The following is a 24861-nucleotide window of genomic DNA, read 5'->3' as shown; positions in this document are numbered from 1 at the left end:
GTTGTGGCTGCCGCCAACGGATCCGGTCTCCAACTGAAAAACCGAGGCGTCTGATGGTCCAGTCTGGACGCAAACAGATCCACTGAGAATGGGCCCCAGTGCTCGTTCAGAGCCGCAAATATGGCCCTGTCCAACATCCACATGCTGGAGTCTCGAAAGTGGCGAGATTGGAAGTCCGCCTCCAAGTTGTCCAGACCAGGGAGATACTCCGCTGTGACTGATATCTGGCTGTCCAGGCAATATTGCCAGAAACTTGCCGCTGAATCTGAGAGGGCTTTGGACCTGGTGCCTCCCAGATGGTTTACGTACCGGACTGCGGAAATGTTGTCCATCTTCAGCAGAACACACGACCGCACCAAGTCTTTCGTCCAGCAACGTACGGCAAATGAACCGGCCAAAAGTTCCAGACAATTTATGTGTAACTTCTGTTCGTCTGGAGACCACAAACCTCCTGTGGACAACTCCTCGCAACGTGCACCCCAGCCCAGTCTGCTGGTGTCTGATTCGATCACAAGATCTGGCGCTGACCTGAAGATCGCTTGGCAGTTCCAGGCCTCCATATGGTCCAGCCACCATTGGATCTCGGCGTTCACCTCAGGAGTGAGTGAAACCGTGTGAGAGTATGGGAACCCTTTCCTGAGAAAGTACACTTTCAGGCGTTGCAAGGCCTGGTAATGAAGCGGGCCTGGAACTATGGCTTGAATGGAGGCTGACAGAAGCCCCACTGCTCGGGCGAACTGACGGAGGGAGACCTTCTGTCTGGATAGGACGCGACGCAGTTCGTGCCTGATCTTGGAGATTTTCCGGGCCGGAAGATTGAGAGTGGACATCGTTGAGTCGATTACGAACCCCAAGAAGGTAAGCAACTGGGTTGGATGTAATAGAGACTTGCTGTCGTTGATGACAAAACCAAGATCCTGAAGGAGACCCACCGCCATCTGGAGTTGCACTTCCAGTTGGCGCGGGCAAGAGGCCATCAAAAGGAGATCGTCCAAGTACACGATCATCCTGACCCCCCTTGCACTCAAAAACTCCTCCACCTGTTTGAGAACCATGGTGAAGCACCACGGTGCCGAACAGAGACCGAACGGAGGGAAGCAAACTCGTAAACGTGGTTGCGCCAGATGAATTGGAGAAACTGCCTGTGCGGCGGAAAGATCGGGATCACCAAATAGGCGTCCTTGATGTCCAGACGGACCATCCAATAGTGGGGGGCGCAAAACGTCCCGCAGGAGATGAATTCCCTCCATTTTGAAATGGCGGTATACAAGCCATTCGTTAAATTTGCTCAAATTGATGACGGGTCTCTTCCCGCCGTCTGTTTTGTCCACCAAGAAAATATTGCTCAAAAACCACCCTGGGTGGAGAAAGGTGGGGAGAATGGCGCCCTTTCGAAGGAGGGATGCGACCTCCTCGTCCACCAGGGCTGCATCTGGAGCCAAAAACTGGATGAGCCGGGGGCTGGTGCGCTGAACTGGGGACCCCATGAAGTCTACATGAAACCCCTGTACAGTTTGGAGAACCCATGCATCATGCGTGAGAGACAACCAAGCCTGGTAACAACTTGCCAACTGCCCCCCTAGCTTTGACAGAGAAAAAATGACTCGTCCGGAGTCTGAGGCGGTGGATTCTCCTCAGAATCCTCTTCCTTTGCCTCTGCGGCTCCTTGTAGGGTAGAAATTCCTGAACCGGGACTGGTCCTACGACTGACCGGAGCCTCTCTGGTTACCCTGCTGGTGACCTCGCCCGGCCGAGCGGCCCCTGCCTCGGCCGGCCCAGCAAAAAACCGGGGGAAAAACTTTCCTAATGGTAGTTTGTGCCCTGTCAAGGGATGTGAAGGTATTTACGAACTTGGCGCGCTCCTTCACGAAGGGCTCACCAAACAAGCCCCCTTGAGCCACGGCGCCAGCTTCAGAATCTGCCAGGTCTCCCAGTTTGGGATCGATCTTTATAAGGAGGGACCTGCGGCGCTCTGTGGAGAGGGCGCAATTCTCATTGCCCAAAAAAATAACCACCCTTTGGGCCCAGTTAGAGAGGGTTTCAGGAGAAATAATAGAGCCCGATTCCTTGGCTTCCTCAGCCATATCAAGAATCTTTGTAGCCGGTCCAAGAGCGTCAAGGAGCTTGTCCTGGCAAGCCCTCCAGGATCTATCTATCCTTTTTTAGGGTCACAAATTAACTTTTGTAAGAAAGTGGACATTCTGGGGTCAATTTCGGGGGTGAGAGCTACTCTCCCCTCCAATGAGGGACGAGGGCACTCCGCCCTCAGGCAGTTATGAGCATTTTTTTCTAAATGCCGACAGATGTGTTCTGCGACATAAGCCGCCACCTTCTCCCCAGGGACCCACTCCGAAGAGTGGGGATGAATAATATAATTTGGGTCGAACATATCTGAGGTGACCAGAGGGGGAACAGTAGGGCGAGGAGGAAGCCAAGGTCGTGAAGGACCGGGATCCGAGTCCGGATCGCCTGCTGTGTCCTGGTCAGTATCTCGAGGGGCAGGGGGGGAGGTGGCGGGAGAATAACTGGCTGTATGGCCTGATTGTCAAGGAAAGCCTGCCGTAACCACTCAAAAGCGTCTGAATCCACCCCAGGGACCCGGGGGAGCTTGCTCCGCGGGGAGCCCGCAGGAATGGGGACAGGGGAAGTAGGCAGAGCTGCCAGAGCACCCATGCATTGTTCCAGGTGAGAGAACGCCTCATTTATTTGGCGCAAAAGCCTGTCCTCTAGAGGGGATATAGCCTGGCCCACAGCTTGGTAAATTGAGGAATCAACCCCCATAAAAGGCATCCCCCCAGGGCATCTCTGCCAGAGGATCCTCCTCCTCCAGGAATTCATCGTAATACTCCATTACCCCCAAGGAAAGACTATGGAGTGGCAACTAGAATGGCCAATAGGCAGGCCTTTAGTAACAGGCTGGGTGTCAGCCAACTTTTAAGCGGAACTGGGAAGCCACAATTGCAGGGGTTCAAGCCCCAAGGGACACTGCTGGCAAAGAAAAGAATAAAAGTAACATAACACCCTCAGTGCCAGGGGGGTGCTCACCGATCTGGGCCGAGTCCCTTCAAAAAATCCCTGAACAGGGAAGATACAAGACCTCTAACGAGGCGTTCAATCTCCGCTTACTGGACTCTGAAATCCCCCTTTTCAATGTTGCCGAGCGGGGAAAACAAAGCGTATGTATCTAAATTCGTCTGATCGCTGGTTAACTTCACCGCCGATTGCCTCTACAGACCCCAGCCGGGCGTTCTCCTCAGACCGGGCTCTCAGTCAGACGTGCGCGCGATGTTTGAATCCCTGAAGAGAAACAAACACCGCAATGCTCCGTCCGTGTCATCCCGCGCCCTCTAGCGTCGGGAGGTCGCAAGAGCCACGCCAGCAACGCGCCGCGTAGGGACGAGGAAACCCTCAACCCCGCGGCGCTTTTAAACTACAATAATTAAGCAGCAGCGCGAAATGAACGCGTGCGAGCCTCAATCACCAGATACCGAGCAAAGAAGCGAGTAGTAGTGCAGGGAAAGCGCAAGACGTACAGTCCAAACCAACCAAGAAAACATACGGCATAAACACAGCAGAACGCTAGAAATGTGTAAAGAGGCATACATGAAATATTAACACAGCAGAAACACTAGACACATGTAATCAAGCACTACCCAGCACAATAAACTGAAGTGTACTTATCTTGCTGCGGAGCAGCGAAGAAAGAGGAAGAGGGGACACTAGCAAAGGACTATGTGGGATGCTCTGACTCCTGATTAGACATTGATACTTGTTACTGATTGGTTGTTACCATGTTGTTTTTTTGACTACTTTTTTTCCCTATGGTTCATGGGAAACGTAGTCTTTGTTTACCTTCATGCTGCTAATGGAATAAAGTGAAGAAAGAAGGCATAATCCTCGCCTCCAGTCCTGACATAGAATCATAAGGTGATTTTTACACTTTCCCTAGGAGCACTAACAACTGAGTACTGATCATTGCAATTTAAGATGCTGGCAATTATAGGTCTGTGGTTGTCTCCAGAATATTGTTTACGCCTAAAACAACGGTGGGCTTGCTTTATGAGAAAAACATCAAAAATGGTAGTGTGAAAGCCCCAAATTAGCTTTTCTACGAATAGCTTCCTACCTAGCACCCAAATCCGCCCTCTAAAGTACCTAATCAGCCAAATATTGCTCCTTTAGGTCCTTAAACCTTGAATTTAAGTATGGCATGTGCTGTTTTATGAGCATTTAATCACATTTTTTCACCCCTTATACATTTCATGTTGTTTTTTCATCAGCAATGAATAGTATGTTTGGGTTGCTCTTCCTCTGAGGAGTAAGAATGCTGTTTCCCCTGTGCTGCTCTGTTGCTTATAGTGTGCTATCCAGTGCTATTGAAGATCTGTGAATACCTCTATCTTTTTATGCTTCTAATCTACATTGACCATTCCCGGAGCTAAAATCCTTTCAGTCATAAACTATTGCCTATATTGAGCGCACCTGAAACAAAATGATTGAAAGTGGTATTATAATGGCCATCTGGGGACAGATTAGAGGCAAAGGCCTAATATGTATAGCATGGGTCCATTTCGTCTGGATTCTGATACTTGTATGGTTGTTGACTTCACTCAAACTTCAAACTGCTGCTGGTTACGAAATAGAGATGTTTGTCGGTGACAAATAGCCTGGGGCCATTTTGTAACTTACTCCTCACTTAAACAGTTATTCACTAAGTATAACTAACTGATTGCTCATTATGTCACTTTCCTCACTCACCTCATTTAATCCTTGTTCGTTTACACATTTCTTCACTCATTCATCCTCATTATCTTCTCTACTCACTATCAACTCACTCCTCTGTCTCTCTCATGCTTTTAACTCTGGCAACAACTCACAGAATCTTTACTTTCTGATGTATACTTCTACCTGCAAATTCCTCATCTTTTGAATATCCCCGGTGCCAATCTGGATCCGGAAACTCTTCAATAGCTCTCCTATGCAAATATTATGTGCTGGCTCCACTTCATTGTCCTACGTGGCATCACTGCGAAGTCACTAGAACCATACAATTCACCTTTAGGAGTGCTGACACCAGTTTCCTTCTTTGCGCTACACCTGCACATTCTGGAGCACTCCAAAGTCTTCTCAGGAGTGTTGATGTCATGGGTGATTTAAAAGATATAAAAAATTCAGTTGCAGCTACCTCATGATGATACCAGCCGAGCGGTATGGCTTTAAACCATGCAGAGATTGTGATAGCCAAATCTCCATCAGAAATCCTGCAACATGTGCCTCTGGTGCCTGGGATCTAACCACGACCCACAGGCCTGCAAATCATGTCAGTGTATGCATCCAAAGGTGATTAAAGAACAAGAGGCCAAGATGTTTATGGCCTAGCACAAGACGAGCATTGGGGACGTCAAAATAGAGACAGTGATGGAAGTTGCTGCAGTAGCCATCTTCACCGAAGTCACCAAAGAAAAAAGAAAAAATTATAGAAGTGGCATGAGTCTCTCTGACATACTTCAAGAAGTAAGTCTCCACGACCCCGACTTTGCCACATTTAATGTCGGACCAAGAACCAATTGTAGTCCCCATGGAGTCTATGGCGCATGTGGTCTCTTCAGACCTACAGCTGGCTTCGGAGTCAATTTTTTTCTGCGTCATCGATCCGACGGCCCCAGGCCAGTCAGCTTTGCCCAGATTTTCTGACTCGTTGGGTGGAGGACCCTTCAGTATCCCTGAGTGACACGTTAAGTATTTTAAGCAGATCTGTGGTCCCTTCTAGAGTGCTGGCTGGTCCCATAGGCCCAATGACTTGTACTTGTCGAGCACTGGAGGGCTACCAGCCTTATTCCACTCAACGCCCTTTTCACCCTTTCTTTCCTAGCCCGCATTATCATGGTCAGCAATACAGACTCAGTGCCACCACAGCATTCGGGATCAGCGCCACGGCTACCAGCTCCACTGAACATCCCATCTTACTCACCTTCAGTGCCAGACCAAAACACCTCTCTGGTGCCACAGATGACGTCTCTAATTCCACTGGCACCACTGACAATACCCTGGTGCTCCTACTATTGATTCTTCCACCTTTTCTGACTCCACCAGATCAGCTGACCACTCGAACAGACTCTCTTCCATTAATTAACCATCAACTTCATCGCTCCAGGAGAGGCCAAAGGTTAATGGTGGAAGGCAGTTCCTTCTTTGGGGCTCAGATCCAAATGCAGATGATAAGGATGGTCAGTATACACTGGACCTGGACTTTACAGGCCTGAAAGATGCAAGTGGTATTGACACTTTCCCAGAGAGGGAGCTTCTCTCTCCAACGGGTTTGCCCCTACCAGAGGTTAATTCATTCCACTCGGTCAAAGATCAGACCCCCTTTTTGAGGTCATACATTTAACCCCCGATACAGTGGAATTGTTACTTCCTTTCAATAAGGCCCTAACAGAGCATAGTCTAGCTATTTGGGAACAACCAATAACTTCTACTGCGATTTCTGGAACCGATACCTAAAACTATAAGCCATATCCAGGAGGTCCTACCTTCCTCTCCTCTCACCCATCCCTGGAGAGCCTAGTAGTGCAATCTTGTTGTTTTTCCAAGCTAACACCTGATGCCTTTCCCACAACATATTCTGACGTTTCAGCAGGGGATTTACTTTTGGGGCCATCAGCAATACGCCCAACAGCAGCACCAACAACAGGGGAACTTCCCTCTACAAATAGTAGAGAGGACCCCTTTCTCCCTCCTCCTCTTCTTCCCCAACCACAACAGCCATAGTTACCCTTGTCTGAAGACACACAGTCAAATTGGGGACAGACATCCCATTTTTACACGTTTGGAGGACTTCAGACCTTTCACAAGTTTTGAGGATTACAGACCTTTGGGTCTTGTAGATTGTGGGAAGGGGTATGCCCTACCCTTCCAGCAGAACCCCCAACCATCTCTTCCAGTTACCAGTACTTCTGCCAGACCATCTGACTGTCCTTCAGCAAGATGTTCTGACCTTACAAGTAAATCAATCAATCAATCAAACAACATTTGTAGAGCGCACTACATACCCGTGAGGGTCTCAAGGCGCTTGGGGGGGCGCTACTGATCGAACAGCCAGGTCTTGAGTAACCTCCTGAAGGTCAGCAGGTCTTGGGTCTGTCGTAGGTTCAGTGGGAGGGTGTTCCAGGTCTTGGCAGCGAGGTGGGAGAAGGACCTCCCGCCGGTGGTTGTTCTTCGGATGCGTGAGACGGTGGCGAGTGCGAGGTCGGCGGAGCGGAGCTGGCGGTTGGGGGGTGTAGAATGACAGTCGTTTGTTAAAGTAGGCTGGGCCGGTCTTGTGGAGTGCCTTGTGTGCGTGGGTGAGGAGCTTGAAGGTGATCCTCTTGTTGACGGGCAGCCTGTGCAGGTTTCTCAGGTGGGGGGTGATGTGGTCGTGGCGTGGTACGTCGAGGATCAGTCGTGCCGAGGCGTTTTGGATGCGTTGCAGTCGTTTGATGAGCTTGGTCGGGGCTCCCGCGTAGAGGGCGTTTCCGTAGTCGAGTCTGCTGCTGACGAGGGCCTGGGTGACTTTTCTTCTTGTATCTGTCGGGATCCACCTGTAGATCTTGCGGAGCATGCGGGGGGTGTTGAAGCAGGATGAGGCGAGGGCGTTGACCTGCTTGGTCATGGAGAACGTTGAGTCGAGGATGATTCCCAGGTTGCGTGCGTGGTTGATGGGTGTCGGGGCTGTCCCCAGTGCAGTTAGCCACCAGGAGTCATCCCAGGCTGAAGGGTTGGAGCCGAGGATGAGGACCTCCATTTTGTCCGTGCTCAGCTTCAGACGGCTGGTCTTCATCCAGTCGGCGACGGCCTTCATTGCTTCGTGGAGGTTGGCTTTGGCGGTGATGGGGGCCTTGGAGAGGGAGAGGATCAGTTGAGTGTCGTCGGCGTAGGAGATTATGTTGAGGTCGTGCTGTCGGGCGACGTGTGCGAGTGGGGCCATGTAAATGTTGAACAGTGTCGGGCTGAGGGAGGAACCCTGGGGTAGGCCGCAGATGATCTCGGAGGCTTCGGATCAGAATGGGGGGAGGCAGACGCTCTGGGTTCTGCCGGAGAGGAAGGAGGTGGTCCATTCCAGGGCTTTGTCTCAGATCCCTGCGGCGTGGAGGCGTGCGCGTAGTGTGCGGTGGAAGACGGTGTCGAAGGTGGCGGAGAGGTCCAGGAGGATGAGGGCTGCGGTCTCACCGTTGTCCAGCAGTATCCTGATGTCGTCGGTGGCGGCGATGAGGACGGTCTCGGTGCTGTGGTTGCTGCGGAACCCGGACTGGGAAGGGTCCAGGATTCTGTTTTCTTCGAGGTATCGGGTTTGCTGTCTGTTGACGATCTTCTCGATGACCTTGGCCGGGAACGGGAGCATAGAGATGGGCCTGAAGTTCTTGAGGTCTCTAGGGTCTGCCTTGGGTTTTTTGAGTAGGGCGTTGATCTCGGCGTGTTTCCAGCTGTCTGGGAAGGTTGCGGTCTAGAGGGAGAGACTGATGACGTTGCGCAGGTGGGGTGAGATGGAGTTGCTGGCTTTGTTGAAAATGTGGTGCGGGAATGGGTCTGACGGGGAGCTGGAGTGGATTGTGCTCATGGTCTTGATGGTGTCATCGATGCTAAAGCTGGTCCAGGCTAGCAGGGGGTCGTGGTTGATGGTGTGTGGAGAGACTGTTGTGTTTCTGTCTGTTGGGGCTGTCTGGGTGTTGAAGCTGTCGTGGATGTCTGCTATCCTGCGGTGGAAGAAAGTGGCGAGGGAGTCGCAGAGGGCTTGCGACGGCGGGATGTCGTTGGTGTTGGAGCTGGGGTTGGAGAGTTCCTTCACGATGTTGAAGAGCTCCTTGCTATTGTGTGCGTTGTTGTCGAGGCGGTCTTTGAAGGAGGTCCTCTTGGCAGTTCTGATTAGGTGATGGTGGTTGCGAGTGGCATCCTTGTGGGCTGTGTGGCTGTCTGGAGTCTGTTCGCTGTGCCATTTCTTCTCTAGCTTCCGGCAGGCTCGCTTGGAGGCTAGGAGTTCTGGGGGGAACCAGCTGGCTCTCTTGCAGGTGTCTTTGTGGGGGGGGGGTTCTTCAGCGGGCGAGGGTGTTGGCGCAGTCGTCGATCCAGCGTCTGAGGTTGCGGGCAGCGTCGTCGGTGTTGGAGGGTTCGGTGGATGGGCTGAGAGCGAGGTTTGCGTGTAGTTGGTCTTTGGTGATGGGTGCGGTAATGGGTGCTGTGGAGTATGTTCCAGTGCAGGAGAGGGGCTAGTGATCCTGTCCCTAGCTCGGGTTCTTCTAGCACTGGAAATTGAAGTCTAGATTGTGTCTGTTGACCTGCAAGATATCTACTTCCAACTTCCTATCCTGCAGATGCACAGGAATTTTCTACGCTTCACTGTAGGATCCGAAGACTATTAGTTTGCTGTTCTCCCATTTGACCTCACTTCGCTCCTCCAGACTTCACAAAGGTGATGGTGGTAGATTCAGACCATCACAGATGGCAATTCATTCCAGAATTCCCTTACCGGGATGACTGGCTCCTAAAAACCAACTCACAAGGGATGTGTCCTACCATTTGCACACGACAGGCAAGTTGTTGGTCAATATGAACTTTTCCATCAACTATGCTAAGTCTCCCCTAGTTCCCATACAGGGCATCCTGAGGCATATTTATCAAAAGTTTTGCATTGCCCTTGCACCACGCAAGGCAGTGCAGGGCCACACAAAACCTAGAATGAGATTTAACAAGCCTGGCTGGATTAACAAAAGGCTGCGCAAGTCGTTGCCTTGCGCTACTCTGCCCTGCCAAGGCATTCCATGGGTGAAGCATGGGTGTTTCTATGCATCCATCCATGGATTATGGTGCATTCCCCGAATAAACCTGGGAATGTGTCAAAATTCTACACCTTGCCAGGGGAGGTACAACGAGGAGAAATATGTTTATATATTCTCATTGTTTCTGCTTTCTAAGTGTTCTGCATTCTGCAACACACTTAGAAGAGGAAAGTGTCTCTCAGCGTTGTTTTTGTGCAGGAAGGTTCCCCTTCCTGCACAAAAACAATACTGCACCCCTGTGCAAGGGTGCCTGCACTGGTGCAAGCAGTACATGTTGCGCCAGTACAAACAGAGGACAGGACTATGCCAAATAATGTTAAATATGGCACATTCCTGCCCTCTCCCTTTCGTGCAGTGCAGCAAGGTATCTTGCAGCATTGCTTTGCTTGAAGACGTGATAAATTGGAAGGGGTGGTACGGTATACCATTGCAAATTGAGCCTTCCCTCCTTCTTAGAAGGTTCACAACATTCAGGCTATGATTGTGATGTTTCAAAATGGAGTGATTGTTCCAGTCCTGATGGTCTTATGCCTCTTCGAGCTGCAAGCCTCCTTCATCCTTCTGGTCACCTATGCATGCTGACACATGAAGGCACTCCAATGATGTCTTTGCAGGCAGTGGTTCAAGCACCTTGGAGATACTGGTCTTATAGTGGTAGAGGATGGACAGCAATCTATCCCAAGTAAGTCCATTTCACTCTCTCCCTCCGGTGGCAAGTTATCACTGATGCCTCCACTCTAGAGTGGGTAATATATCTGGAGGAATGTGAGATCAGAAGGGCCTGGTCCCTAGATGAACGTAGATTGGACATTAACCGGTAGGAATAACAGGTCATAATTTTGGCACTCAAGGTCTTCCTCCCTTCCCTCTGTGATCAGTATTTTCATATCTTGATGGACAATAAACTATGTAGTATATCATCAAGCAGGGGTGAGTAGGGTCACACTTCTCTACCAAGAAGCTCTGAAACATCAGCTTTGCCTGGTGGCACATTACCTTGCAGGTGTGCTCAATGTGCTAGTGGATAGTTTCAGTAAGCTTCATCTTGCTAACCACAAGTGGCATCTGGAATCGGAAGTAATCTAGGACATATTCCAGCTCTTGAGGACACCTGATATTGACCTGTGTGCCACTCACGAGAACGCTCAATTCCTGAAATTCTGTGACCTCTACTTTCCGATGCAGGGAGCATTGGGGAATGTGTTTCAGTTGAACTTTTCACTTCATTATGTGTTTCCTTCCATTCCCTTGATTGCTCGAATTCGGAGGAAAAGTTTTCTTGATCAGCCTCTTGAGTAATCCTCATTGCCCCCAGATTTGCCACAAAGGGTGTAAAATGTAGACCTCTTTCCAGGGGCGGTGCGTCCATTAGGGCACTGTGGCGTTGCCCCACAAGCCGCCCACGCACGCAGCTCCCTCGGCATCTCTGAACTTAAGTAAACTCAGTTCAGAGACCCCGAGGGAGAACCGACAATCATGTCAGTCAGCATGACATCAGACCGCCCACCCCCTTCAGAGTCTGAAGGGGGTAGGCGGTCGGGCGTCATGTTGAGTGACATGATTGTCAGACCAGGGGCAGCAGGCATGAGTGGGGAAGGTCGGCGAATTTTTGTGCCGTGCCCAGTCATGCGCACTAGTGTCTGCTGTGGCTGGCGCATGCCCATTAGGAGAGCGAGGGTTGAGCAAAGGCTCAAACCTCGGTCTCCTAATGGGCAGGCGGGCAGAGAGTAATCGTGCCCTAAGTCAAACCTGGCGCTGCTGGAGCGCCAGGATTGGCTGAGAGTGAGAGGGTTTAGAACGTGCCTGCCTGCAATAATGCAGCTGTTGTCCTGTACTGTAGGCACCAACGGACCCGAGGCGGCGCGGACCTGGTCAGGTATGGATTTTTATTTTATTTTAAAACTGCCCCCACCCTAGCGCGACACCCCACCCCGCGTCATCAACCCTCCCCCCCCGCCAGCCGCAACTGGCCTCGACTATTGGCTGCATGATAAGTCGAGCTAATAATTGATTTTGACCCTACTCCGGGATCTTCCAGTACTACCCCCTAACCCTACGGTGGGGGTGAATTGAAAGGGGAGCAAATGGTAAATACGGTATTTACCATTTCACGTCGTACACTATGTAATGCTGTTCACCTTCCCCTTTTCAGCGCACTTGGTCGCAAGTTCACTGTGAAACCATGATTTTTCGTCATAATGAGATTTGTGGCTGAAATACGGTGCACAAAGGTCAACCAGGTCGACTTCATGAAAACAGACCCTGGGACAATGATCCATGTTAGGAGAGAATGTATACAGCAGCCGTGGCAATGAGTTTGTTTCTTTTACATAACATGGCACATACATAAATGGGTGCCATTTGCTTTGCAATACCAGCCTAAGATACTTTATTGGTTCCACATAATTTATCAAATGAGGGGAGGCTAAAAGGTGGTGAAAAAGAACAAGCTTTGTGGCCCAATGCACAATGGTTATTGTTCACAGAAGCGTAACTAAGTGTAACATAGGTGCACATACATGTCACTAGGCTTTGTGATTCACAGACCTTCCATTCCGATGGTGTACAGAGTGGAGTTCTTCCATGTTAGATTTATAACTAGAGCTATCAGTGGGTTGTTATATGGAAGGTGGGGGGGGGGGGGCTGTCAAAATGGACTGAAAGCCCACAAAATGTTCAAGGTGGTTTGGAATATCTCGGTTCACATTAGCGGCATTGGTAAATGTTTGTCAAGGGTGGGTAAATAGAGAGAACACCACAATATTTCCTTGGGGGAAGGGGTGTGGGGGGATTGATTTCTACACAGGTAAATAAAACCACGAAGTTAAATGTGGAAATGCCCATTTCTGTATGATTTACTAATCCACCTTTACAATTGCTTCGTAGATTTCCTATTTTTTAGTACTCGCAACCCTTTTTTTCCAGCTGTAGCTCCTGGACCTCACAGAGTATGCATAAGAGCCCTAACCTATGTTGGCCGGCTTGTCCACAATGGAAACATGCCTGGTTTGGGTTACTGTAAAAGTGTGCATTTCATTCTTATGCAATTTTTCACCACAGAGACAATATTTTCCTAGTTGATGATTGGAGGGCCTTTTTCACATAAAAGACTCCCTGAGATGTACTTTGTGTAGGGCTCGGTGCATTTTATGTGAGAAACCACCTTCAAGAGATACAGAATGTCCACTTAGATTGAAAAACACATATAAATGAGAGTTCAAAATACATGGAGAGTGGAGACCTCTGCCTCTTGTACCCTGGGCTGCTGCAAGCACTTATTGCCAACCAAGTGACAGGTCATCCAGCATAGGGGCGCCATCTGCTTCTTAAGGGTTTGTCCTTGTAGTACTGCTGACGGGCCCCAGAGATCTATTAATACCTGGCCTTAGAACCATCTTGGGTTAAAAAGGTATAGCCAAATTAAGGCACTTTTTTTTTTAAATTGTTTTTATTCGTCAACGAACACATATATTGCCGGCCCCTGTAGCCCCAGAGGTATCGGCCCAAGCAACACATTGATCATGACATTGACAATTTTATCATAATAGGATACTTTGAATGCATTTCAGAGGAAAACCAACTTCCCCAACTCTCCCCCCCACTTCCCAACTCCCTCCCCCGGACCGCACCGTATTGCACCCAACCAACGACATAATGTATTGAGCATAAGCCGGACACCTCCATGTCCAATCCCTGTGTGTACCCTCCCCCCCCTTCCGGGAGAAACCAGATGCGCCCCTCCTCCCGTTCCTCCGGAACTGGCTCCAGGGAGAGACCCCTATAGTCTGCCCACCTCTTCCAAATCTTATAGTGTTTACGGGGGCACCCCCTAGCTGCAAAGATGGGAAGCTCCAGGCCCATATTGAAGTCCAAACCCCTCTTCCACACATTCAGCGAGGGGGCAGTCGGCGCTTTCCATGCCCTGGCGATATCCCTCTTGGCCAGTGTGAGACCCAGCAGCAATAGGTGCCGCTTGTATATGTTGCCACCAATGTCCTCCATGATATGCAGGAGTGTCAGCCTGGGGTCCGCGGGAACATCCCACCCCAACACCTCGGATAAACAAGCCAACACCCCTCTCCAAAACTGATACAGTGACCCACAAAGACACACGGTGTGAAAGAAGGAACCCTCCTCCTGTCTTCAGCGGAGACACTCCGGAGAGGCAATCAATCCCGCCCGCCACAGCCTCCGCCGGATATAGTAAGCCCTATGCAAATATTTAAATTGTATAAGACGGAGTCGGATAGCTATGGCTGCTCCCCGTGGCGAGGCAAGTGCATCTGTCCAGTCCGTCTCATCAAGGGGCCCAACATCGTTCTCCCATTTCCCTTGGTGCTGCTGGAGCGACGGGGCACTGTGGATAACTAGCGATCGATATATCTTGGAGATTTTCTTGTCATGGAGGTCCCCCATAAAAAGCTTCACTTCCACAGGGCTGAAGTCTGCTATGGAGTCTAATCCCACTAGACTGGGGGAGAGTGCATGGCGCAATTGTAGATATCTATAGAACTGCGTCCGGGGCATGCTGAACTCTTGTTGAAGATCCTGGAAGGACTTCAGAACACACCCACGCACCACATCACCTATGGTGGAGATGCCAATCCGATCCAACCCCTCAAACCCTGCCAGGGCCGCCAACTGCGGTAGCTGCCCATTGTGCCACAGTGGGGTCTCCCGCGTGAGCACGCCCAACCACCCAATGCGCGTCAGCGCCTTACGCCAAAGTTGGAAAACCACTTGCGTCACCGGTGGCAACCGCGCCCGACAGACCGCGGAATAGAGCAAGGTGTGAAGTGAGTGTGGGGCCATGAGCCGCCGCTCCACCGCATACGCCTGGTCTCCCCCCCTCCCATACCACCACTCGTTCAGCACCAGCAAGTGGGAGGCATGATAATATGAGAGCAGATCCGATGTTGCCAGACCCCCAGTATATGTTGAAAGGAAGCACGTCCATAAGGCTACCCGCGCCACCCCGCCCTCCCACAAAAACTGCCCCAGAGTCGAGTTCACCCAACAAAACCACTCCAGCGGGATTGTATAAGGGTGATTCTGCAGCTGATACAGGAGACGGGGAAGAGCCACCATCTTAAAAATCGCAGACCGGCCAAAGATAGTGAGTGGCATACGAGTCCACAACTTGATGTCCCGACAAACCTGTTCCCACACGGGCACCACTTTTCGCCCCCAAGAAATTGCCGGAGTAGGTGATAAGAACTTCCCCAGATACTGAAGCCCCCCCTCCGCGATCCGCACCGAGGACGCCCATTCTTGCACCGGAGTCATAAAGAGACACGACGTCTCACCGAAAATTTGCATGATCCAGAGCAGCCGGGGCCCCGTACGATCAAGGTTCGTCAGAAAAAAGAGGACATCGTCTGCGTAAAGGCCTATCCGATCGGCCAAGCCAATTTCCCACTCAAATCCGGAGATCTGCGCGTCCATTCGCACCCATACCGCCAACGGCTCCATGGCCAGGGCGAACAGATACGGGGACAGGGGACACCCCTGGCGCGTCCCCCGCCGTATGGGGAACGGCAGCGAGGACGCCCCTGCCACCCTAACCGAGGCCGTGATCTCCGTATAGAGAAGTCGCACATAAGACAGGAACCGTGGCCCGAAATTCAAGCGCTGCAGCAGTAGGAACAAATAGCCCCAACTAAGGGAATCAAACGCCCTGTCCATATCTGCCAACAATAGGGCTGCCGGGACCCCCAGTCGCTGCACTTCAGCAATCGCCACATGGGCCCGCCGTATGTTATGTCGCGTGGCACGGGAGGGCATGAACCCCACCTGGTCCGGATGGACCAGCGAGGCAATGTATGGCAGGAGGCAATTGGCCAAAGCCTTTGCCAGAATTTTAGCCTCCACATTGAGGAGGGAAATCGGAGGATACGAGGCGTGCTCCTCCGGGGGCCTACCCGGTTTGTGGAACACTACAATCTCAGCATGCCTCCAGTCCCGGGGCGTCAACCCACGCTCTCGGGCCTCCTCCACTACCGCCGTATAATGTGGGCCTAATGGTAGAAAGTACTTCTTAAAAAAGTCGCTCGGGAACCCGTTCGGGCCCGGAGCCTTGCCCGGGTTCAGGCCACCCAGAGCCTCCCCCAACACCCCCGCTGTTAGCGGACGATCCAATGCTGTCCGTGCCGTTACGGATAGCCCCGTGACCGGGTGAATCGCTCCACTGCCGTTGCAGTGAGGCTCTCACAAGGGCTATATAGCCCCGCATAGTAGGTAGCAAAACTATTTGCCAGCGTCCCGGGGTCCACTATGGGTGTTCCCCCATGATCCACTATCCCTGGGAGGTCCTGAGCATGATACATCCCCTGACACAACCTGTGCAGCATTGCACCCGACTTGTCTCCCCACTGATACACTCGACTCCTAGTGGCTAGCCACACCTGACGTGCCTCATCAAGCAGCATGGAACCATATGTCTGCTGCGCATAAAGTAACTGCCGACAGTGCACCGCACCTCCCTCTTCCCGGCCCCTACGCTCCAGCTCCAGAACCTCAGCCTCCGCTCGGGCTAGCCCCGCTCGACGCTCACGGCGGGCCACCGCACAGAAGGAGATATCCGCGCCGCGAAGTGTCGGCTTCAGGGCTTCCCACAACGTATCCGCCCCGGACACGGAACCCACATTCCGCGACAGATACTGATCTACCGCCTCAGTCATATGCACTCTATAGTCGTTCTGCTGCAGGTGCCACACCGAGAGTCGCCAACGAAACGACCCCCCCACCCCCCCATCCGCAAGACCGCTGACACCGGGGAGCGATCTGAAAGCCCGCACGGTAGGATCTCTGCCGCATCCAACCGAGACACCGCGGCCCCTGATATGTAGTCTAGCCGGGAGAAGGACCCATGCACCGCCGACAAATATGTGTAAGCACTAGCCTCACCATGACACCGCCTCCAGGCATCCACCCACGGCAGGCCACCCACCAGTGCGTGAAGTTTCGTCTGTCCCCCTCTCTCCCGCCCCCTTGACAGCTGGTCCCCATGTAGATCCATCACGTCGTTCCAGTCCCCTCCTATGATCCCCGGGACGTCTGGGATGTCCGCCCAACACGCCATGAGCTTCTCCGCAAATGACCAGGACAAAGGGGGGGACGTACACACTACCGAACACCACCCGCTCCGATCCAATCCGGCCCAAAACAAAGACATACCTCCCATATGTGTCTGCCCACGTCTGGGAATGTACAAACGAAACCCGCTTGTGAACCAAGATACCCACACCCCTGGAGCCCTGAACAAACCCTGCATGAAACACCTGTGTGTAGCCGTAGCGTTGTAGGCATAGCACCCTCGTCCGCAATAGGTGTGTCTCCTGTAGGAGTAACACGTCCGCCGATGCCCTTTTTGCATACTGCAGGATCGCCCCTCTCTTGATCTTATCAAGGGCACCCCGAACATTCCAGCTCAGCACCTTGATTGTAGCTAATCGCCCACTAGTCCCTATGGAGCCGGTCGCCATAGAAAGCATATCCAAAACATAGTGGCCACTCAGGGACTCCGACGACCGCCCCCGCCCATGCCCAGTACTGTACTAAGGTGCGGTCAACCCCTAATCCAAAACCCCAACTTCCCAACTGTCCCGCCACCCCCACTCCCCCCACCCCATACCTCACAAACATGTAAGTACCTGTCGCGGTGAGAAACTTCCCCAGGCCCAAACCATGAACCTCAGTAGTGCTCAACCAATGGATCCCCAACATGCCCTTCCACCACCGCTTCCCAAAGACCCCGCCCGCAACTGGCTACAGCAGTGGTCGCCCCCCACGTCTGTCCCCCGGACCAAAACAGCCCCCTGCATCTAGGAGTGTAGAGCAGCCGGCGGCATGTCCATGACGCGAAGACCAAGAAGACTCACCCCCAAGGAACCTCCGGACCCTCAATGTCCAGTCGGCGGATGACTCGCCTCCGGGCCAGCCCCCCGCCAGGCCCCCTCGGACTTATGCCGGCGGCGGGATCTGGAGCGCCGCTGCTTCTTAGCGATAGTCCCTGCCACCTCATTTTGGGATGAGTCCGATTCTCTACCCGGGGGTGTACGAGGACGCAGCTTCACAGTCTCATCTGTCCATTTAAATACTTCCTCTGGCGATTCGAAGTACAGTGTTCGGGACTCATATACAACCCTCAAGCGCGCTGGATATAGAAGAGCGTAGGATAAGTGGAGTTCCCGTAGCCTGGCCTTGGCCGCCAGGAAGGAGTGACGCTGCTGTTGGACCATTCGTGTATAGTCCGGGAATATAAGTATGCAGGAGTTTTCGAACTGCACAGGCTCCTTCTCTCTGGCCTGCCGGAGGATGACATCCCTGTCGTGGTAATTTAGGAGTTTGGCGATAATCAGACGGGGACGGGCCCCCACCGGCGGCCTCTGAACCAGAGCCCGGTGCGCCCGCTCCACTACGAAGCAGCGGGACAGCGATTCAGCCGGGAGCCAGCCCTCCAGCCACTGGGAGAGGAAGCGCTCAATGTTGTTCCCCTCGCAGCCCTCCGGCAACCCCACAAAGCACAAGTTATTCCTGCGGGCCCGCCCTTCTGCATCCTCAACCCTGCCTGCCAGGCCCCGCTGGGTGGATTCTAGGAGCGCTACCTGCTTCCTCAGCGTCGCAACCTCATCCTCCACGCTCAACACCCTGGTTTTAGTCCCTGTGATGCGGGTCACCGTGTTTCGCAGGTCTTGATGCAGCAGCATTACGTCCGAACCCACTGCCCCGATCTTGGCATCCATCATGTCCCGGGACTGCGTTATGGCCGCCAGGAGGGCGGCAATATCCGGCACCGCCCCCGAGGGGCCCCCTGCCACCGTCCCCGCCGGGCCCGGACCTGTGAATTTATCGATAGGCCCCTGCTTCGCCGCCCCTCCACCAGGTTTGTCTCTGGTCTTTGTTGTAGATTAATGCCCCAAGGCCACCTCCGCGCAAAGCTCCCCGGGCCCGACTGTAGATCAGCTCTCCCCCTTATGTTGCCACCTCCAGGATAGTGCCCCTGTCACCTGTCCTCCGCCCCAGTCCTCCAGGGGAAACCACGTGGCCGGGGCCCAGCCGGGCCTCCGATACCCAGCCAGCGCCCGACCAGGCCCAGTCTCTGCCAGGTGAAGGGGGGGCCCGCTCCGACGCTGCTTCTCCAACTATGGCTCGGGGCAGGCACAACGTCCACTACATCTCAGCCGGCCAGGTCAGCCGTGCCCCGTCGCCACCAGGAACGCACAGGCCGCAGCCCCGCACTAGCCGGGCCAGGCGGCCGCCCAGTAGCCCTCGCCGCTCCTAACCAGGCACCTCACCCCACCCCGCGACCCGAACCGGCCGCCGAATCCCCAGGGACCACCGGCTCATCCAGGGGGGGAGGGGGAAGACCAGCTGCAGCACCCCGGGGACCATGGCGCCACCTCACCTCAGGGCCGGAATGCGCAGCACGCCTCACAGTCTCGCGGGCCCCTCCAGGCCGGGTCACCCCAGGCCGCCTCCACTGGATCTCCGCGGTCAGGGCCAGGTCATCACTCCACTGTCAGCCCCACAGCCACGCAGTCTGGCAGCCACCTCAGCAGGGCGCCGCTCCGCTCAGCCTCTTTCGGGCAGGTCCGGCCCGGCCTCCTCACTCACTCGAGGCCGCGGTTCCTGGCACTGCTCTAGGCCGCAATCGTCTCTCGGCCTCCCCGCGGCGCACATCGGACCCAGGCCGTCGGGAGCACTTCAATCGCCCCCGCTGCTCGTCCGCTGTCTCTGCCTGCTAGCAGGGCGGCGCAGCTCCGGGGGCAAGGATAAATTGGCGGATAAACGTTACGGGCGGGCGGGAGCCGACTTAAGATGCGCCCGCCATCTTGGCTCACCAAGCCACGCCCCCAAAAATTAAGGCATTTTTATAATTAATTTTTGGGAAACGTGATACAGGTAACCCTGTCTGTAATCCTAACCTAAAGAAGGTTATACTATTGTAGATGTCAAAGCCTACGAGTCATATGGAAAGAAGTAAAATCCATTTAACAGAGGATCCTGAATCGGCGCAAACATTTATCAAGTAACTAGGATTTTCTTCTCCTTTACAAATGTTAAATTGCACTAATTTATGCCATTTTTCAAACCAAACATGATAAAATTACCTAAATAATATTACAGGTTGAAAAAGTCAAGCAGCATAGTGTTTGAACTAAGAGCCGCCACACCTGAGGTGTGTCGCATTCACTGTCACAGACGATCCAAAGCACATAGACATCATCTTGCATGTGAATTACTACCATGCTTTAATCTGCAATGGTTGCAGAAATATGCTGTAGTAAACCATTTACCCCGTCAGGATTCCATGTATGAATTCCTAGTAGGTGTAAGAGAAGTGCCATACAATGCGTGTATGGCCAAAAATGCCCTCTTGACGTGCTCCCATTGTGCTGCTGGTGTGGTGTAGTACATGCCAGTGTCACAGTGCGTTGTGCTTTTTAATTGTGTATTAATGTGTTTTGTAACACACACATGTAATAATCGATTAGATGTTTGAATATATATTCACCTGGGCATGGCTATCAGCTTTGATAAACCTAAAGCTGTCTATTTTAAAGAGGTCAAAGTTAAAAATGTTACTCTGTGTATGTTGTAGGAGTTCAAGTGTGATAGGGCAGCGCCTTTGTGAGATCCATGTAGTATTTACTCTGGAGTAGAAGGAAATACCTCCCCAACTATTTGAGCTGAATGTGGGAGCACATTCATATGATTGTGATCAGCTGTGAGTAAAACAGGCCAGGAACAGTACATAATCCATGTTCTTTCACTTTGTATGCTAAGTTGAGAGTTGTGCACGGTGTGTGAGGCCGTTGGAATGGGAGTGAAATTTCAGATAGGCCATCTATCTGCATAACTTTTGGTGCCACTGAGGCAGAGCTGGTAGTCCTTGATCCAACAATATTTGTGGCTTCATTTTATCCCAGTGTTGTGGGCTGTCCACAGCCAGAAAAGGGCATGCGTATTATCTGTGTACATCTTTAATTGTGGTGAATATTGTGAGATGAACTCTGGTAAGTGCTGGGAGTAGATACTGAAGAGCTGAAGTGATAGGAAACACCCTAAGGAAACTCTGAGGATGGAGCCTCTCGGTAACTAGGTGGTGTTGCCAGTTCTCATTTGTTGCCGCTGAGCTGAAAGGAATGCATGGGGCCATTGTAATGCTGAGCCCCTGATATTTTTCCTGGTAGTCAAAAAGATCATGATCCAATGTATCATTCGCTGTGGACATGTCTAGAAAGATCACGTCAGTGGGTGGTCTAGCCTGAGTTCACTGATGCTCAGAGGTCATCTAGAACTTTCTAACATGTAGAGATTGATGAAAAATGTGAATCAAGGCGTTACCTTCGATAAGTATCCTACTTTTCATACCCTCACCCATTTTTGTGACATGCTTCGTCTTAGGGCATGTTGCCAACAGCTAACAGTACATTCATGCGTTTGAGTTGCATGGTCAATATTTATGTGTCACTTTCATAGGTATTTAGAGTGTGTTTCTGCTTTATACTGTTACTGCCAATATGTAACCTTGAGCCATAGTTTTGGTTGATTTTGATTGCAGTGGCTCAGTTTATTTGGTGATCCACAATTCCAATCATGGGTAAAACATGGCTTGTTGAACATAGATGAGATGTACTTGCAAATTGTTATATTGCGTATTGCATTTTAGGTTTTCAATTTGACCAATCTTTTGACTTCTTACCAATGAAATATGAGTGTCTTCCTGGTCGAGGACCACACTGCTTTTTTTCTTATCTGTCTTGTATCAAGACCCTGCTGGACTATGGGGTGAAAGAAAGCTTGAATAAGCAGCTACCTATGTTATATGACATCTCTTTATTGATGTAATAACTGCACTTTCACAATTGCTTTATTAACCTTCCTGCTTTCTCAAATTTGCTTGAAAATGCACCATTTGTCCACTCTTTTTTCAAACATTTTTCAGGGGGAAGGACCCTCAACCCCCCCCCCCCCCCCCCCAAACCCCTCTTAGGTTGATCGGGCTCTCTCGCTACGCTCGCTCGCTGCGGTGCAGTATGACAATCATTTTACGGCCACCACTTTCAAATGTCACCAGCCGCCCCTGCCTCATTCGCTTCTCCCTGTGCCCTCCGCTCTGTCTCCCTCACAGTGTAGACCTCTTATTGCAGTCACATGGCAGGTTCTCCATCCCAACCGCTAAAGCCTCCACCTGTATTTCTAGAGATTTAATGGGCAACATGAGATCTCTTTCTTTAGCTTCTGAAGGTGTGGATATTAATTTATGTGCCCACAGACATGTCACCAAGATAGTGTACCCAGGCAGATGGAATTAATTTACCAAGTGATATGTAGACAGCTTAGTAGACCCTCTTCAGGCTCATCTGTCTAACATCTTAGGTTTGTCCTTTCACTAGACCAGCAGTGGGGCGCAGTGGGCACTGCTAAAGCTTACTTATCAGCCTTTTTGGCTTTTCTTTGTTTATCTGACCAGCTGTCCCTTTTCAAACCATCCATAGTCATGAGGTTCCTAAAGGGACAATTAACAAGTTTCCACCAATCCCTTTTAGGATGCCTCAATGGGGTTACAACTTGGTTCTCATGTTTCTTATATTTTCCCCTTTTGAACTATTACATAGTTGTCCTTTATGTTACTCACATTTAAGGCAGTCTTCCTGATCACTAACACATCAACTAGACGTGTTAGCAAGTTGCAAGCTTTTAGTGTCAAACATATATTCACTTCTTTCAGTCCTAACAGATTGGTTTTTAAGAACCAGGGCTGCCTTCCTGCCAAACATACCCCCAACCTTCTTCACTCATCCACAGGCAACCAAGTAAGAACAGAGACTGCATCGTCTTGATCATAAGAGAGCAGTTAGCTTCAACGTGGACAGAACATGCGAGTTAAGGCTAGATGATCAGCTGTTTCTGGGCTATATGGGGAAGGTGAGAGGCAAGAAAGTGCATAAGAGGACATTATCACGATGGATAATCCTTTGAATTAAGATGTGCAGTGCTCTGGCTAACAAAGAACCACCAGAAGGTATTCAAGCTCATTCCACCAGAGCAAGTTTTGTACTTCTGCAATGGCAACTGGAGTGCCGATAGCACACATCTGCAAAGTGGTGAGTTGGGTGTCCCTCTATACTTTTGAGTAGCATTACCATTTGAACTCAGAAGGGAGAATGGAAAGCCACTTCTCTCGCTGGTTCCTTGAGAAGATTTTGGTACAACCAGCCATGAACCCACACCTAGGCTTGTGACTGCTGGGGGAATTTATTCAAAAGGTGAGGAATCTGCAAGTAAAGCAAATACGCCCTGGAAATCTCTCTATCCACCCACACAGAAATATGTACTCACATAGAAATCTATATGCTAGTCAATCTTTTCTAAATCTACACATATACTTTATGCACAATAGCACTAGGGTTTTCTTACTCTTCATTTTCTTTTGAGAATCCCATTTTTCCTTGAACATGTTTCAATGTTTGGAAATATTGTGAAGCAAGTGGAAGAAGTAACATTTGAAAAACATGTTGCACTGTTGAGTAATCTCTTCATCTATGCCATCTCCGTAATTCCTTCCTATTCCCACTCTGGAAACCAATTTACTCCACCTCTTGTTAGAAGTGAATCTTAAATTGTTCCCCGGGTGGAAATCGGCAGAGAAAGTGTTTGTGGACAGTTACAAACTCACAAGTTTGCAGGCACACATATACTTTGTAAGGCAATAAAGCCCTTGAAATTTCTCTACATACCCACATAAAAATATTTATTCACATAGATAACTGTATGTTAGTCAATCTTTTTCCAAGTGTACACATCTACTTTGTGCACATTAGCACTTTGTCTTTCTTGGAATTGAGATAAATGTATGCCATATAGACCAGGCCATTACATAGCCATAATTGTCATGGATAGGTACACACATTTCCAAGATAAAATACAATGTAGTTCTCTTTGAGTTACACATTTGTAATATAGTGCTTAATCTGATAGGTGCTTACTGTTAAAGGAATAATGATAATATGGTACTCATTAACATGAACATTTTCAATACAACATGATGTGACTCTGTGATAGAAGAAGCACACATGTCTAAAATGCACCAAAATGTGGTCCTCATTGTGTTAGATAAAAACACAATTGTGACACACATCTTTATACAATCCTTATTGTGATGGGAAAAACACCAATCTCTGTAATAGGCAGCATAATATTTCTTGTGACAGATAAAGGAACACAAACCTGTCGTACACAATTTAATATGATCCTTAGTTTCACAGGTGCATATAGGACCATAGGTCACATTGAAATAGGAGCTATTGTAAAGCACAAAAAAGCACAATCTTGTGACACACAGTATGAAATGGTTTTCAGTGTCCAGAACAAACGTTCATATGCTTGAAACACATATAAAGTTGTGGCAGTGTGTATTACATGTTTAAAATGACAACACTAAACTGTAACATGCGTCATGATGTGCTCCTTTTTGCAATGGATAAAAGCTCACATGCTATGCACATGGTCACATGAATTGCATAACACGATGCAGTCTTCATTGTGATGGATGAAAACATGTGTGATGTTTTTTTCAGAGTGAGGTGTTATAGCACAGAGGTAAAACACGCACTGTGATGTAATGATTTTGATGGACACAGAATCATAAACAATTCATATTTATTGACAACAGAGGGGACCAGTCTCGAATGCACATGCAATGAGGAACAGGTTTGTTTCTATTATGTATCTTAAGACATCTAGTGCTCATTGCAAATGATGAACCCAAATTAATTTGTAACTGTGTCACGGGGTCGAGGATGACTTATTGGAGGATATACCATACTTCCCGGTGACTCTGGTGAATGAGGTACTCTTCCTCTGTGTGCAGGCTTCGTCTCCGGCCTGTCCCTTTAAGGAACAGGACTCCGACATCCGAGAAGAAGGCGGTCAGTAAGTCCGGATGACCCCTGACTAATGGGGAGAGAGAGACCCGCTGACGAAAGCTGAAATGGCTGCTGGAATGGATGCTGAGGAAGAAGTGAGAGCTGAAGAACCAGGA

This window comes from Triturus cristatus, chromosome 1_1, assembly GCF_964204655.1.
Source record: "Triturus cristatus chromosome 1_1, aTriCri1.1, whole genome shotgun sequence".
In the NCBI taxonomy this organism is placed as follows: Eukaryota; Metazoa; Chordata; class Amphibia; order Caudata; family Salamandridae; genus Triturus; species Triturus cristatus.
The sequence above is the reverse complement of the archived record's forward strand: the minus strand, read 5'-3'. Positions refer to the sequence as shown.